The sequence below is a fragment of the Seriola lalandi genome, unplaced genomic scaffold, assembly GCF_002814215.2.
Source record: "Seriola lalandi dorsalis isolate HSWRI2012SDOR001 ecotype SW California unplaced genomic scaffold, Sedor1 jcf7180002046656, whole genome shotgun sequence".
NCBI lineage: Eukaryota > Metazoa > Chordata > Actinopteri > Carangiformes > Carangidae > Seriola > Seriola lalandi.
In genome coordinates this window covers 1-1553 of record NW_019517220.1, presented here as the reverse complement: position 1 = coordinate 1553, position 1553 = coordinate 1, and the positions used below count along the sequence as shown (strand labels likewise).

The 1553-nt window shown below is 47.4% G+C and overlaps 1 pseudogene across 1 annotated transcript; it reads left to right on the top strand.

The window, feature by feature from the left end:
* Positions 1 to 4: 4 nt before the first annotated feature.
* On the top strand, positions 5 to 1542 carry LOC111648722 (E3 ubiquitin-protein ligase NEURL1B pseudogene; annotated as a pseudogene). The gene is made up of 2 exons (XR_015436433.1): positions 5 to 512; positions 1333 to 1542. The product of XR_015436433.1 is annotated as an E3 ubiquitin-protein ligase NEURL1B pseudogene (transcript).
* The last annotated feature ends 11 nt before the right edge of the window (positions 1543 to 1553 follow it).

The window sequence follows — 1553 nt, the reverse complement described above, 5'->3', positions numbered from 1 at the left end:
TGGATTCAGCGTCCCCCGGGTTGTCCGGGGCCTTCCTTCCCCGCTGGACAATGACTTGCACTTTCACCCTGTCCGTGGCTCTGATGTAATACTCTCTGCAGACCGCTCAGCCGCCTGCATCCACTTTCTGGACAGCAGTCGGACTCTGGTGTTCAGTGACCGGCCGCTGCATGTGGGTGAGACTTTGTACGTGGAAGTTGGCCACCTGGGTCTGCCTTACTTTGGGGCGCTGTTGTTTGGTTTAACATCCTGTGACCCAGCTAGTCTACATGCCGGGGACCTGCCAGCAGACCCTGAGGTTCTCCTGGACCGTAAAGAGTATTGGGTGGTGCACCGGGACTTTCCCATGCCTTGCTCTGGAGACGTGCTCAGCTTCAGTGTGCTGCCCAGCGGAGAGGTGCATCACGGGGTGAACGGAGTGGGGCGTGGCAGGCTGCTCTGCGTGGATTCCTCTCAGGTTCTGTGGGCCTTTTTCACCCTGCATGGGGCTGTCAACAGACTCAGGATACTAGGTAAGCCGAATGAATTTACAGCAGCCAACACACAGGGGTGATATCACAACCAAAACCAAACTATTATTTATTCTGTTTGAATTCAATTCCTAAAATAACATACCCTACAATTTTATTTGTGCAACTGTTGTAATTAGATGAGACTGTTCTGCTTAAGGCTAGCGACTCAAGGCTACAATAGCCACTCCCAAATCTCCGACCTAACTGTCAGTGGTTCCGTTGCATTATGGGTAATGCAGGCACCAAGTTATGTAATGGACAGACATGAGAGTGGTATCAATCTTCTAACTCAGCTGTCCACCAGAAAGCAGGTATTTCCAAAAATGTCAAACTTTTGCCTTAATATAAACATGATCAATGCCCAAAAAGGACACACAGGCTATTCTTGAGTCCAGGCAGCCCCTGCAATTTATTTTTTCCCAGACTAAAGGAATGCAGTTGAGTAGTTTATGTCTGCATGTTGCCTGTTCAGCTTTGAGCTGTGACCTATCTGTCCTACTCCCACCACTCCCACATAAACTCCCATCAGCTCAGATCCCATTCTCACTGGTTTCTGATCCAACAATGTTATCCTCAAACAGCTGAAAGACAATCATCCCATGAAACTTCAAGTAATACAAATATCTAATCCGACTGGTTAAGGCCAGCCAGCGTAACGCCTTATACTCTTGCGGTACATTCAAACAATTCAAGGACACACTGTATTGAAATGATAACAATTACAGTTAAATATACAGATTGTCTCAATGTCACAATTAAAGGCTTTACATGAGTCTAATTATCTGGTATTTGTTGATGTGTATTTATCTTTGTGGCACAGGAACACTGCAGTCCAGTCCTCCCTCCACATCCCCCAGCACCTCCCAGAGCAGCAGTCCAGATGACAGTGACTCAGATCTGGCGTTCAGTGTCAACAGATCCTCCTCTGCTTCTGAATCCTCTCTGGGTACGTTACCAAATGTTAACGGCATGCCTAATGTTACAGTTCGTATAGAAACCCTCATGGGATCACAGCAGGAAGGCTCTTGGTGTAGATCATTT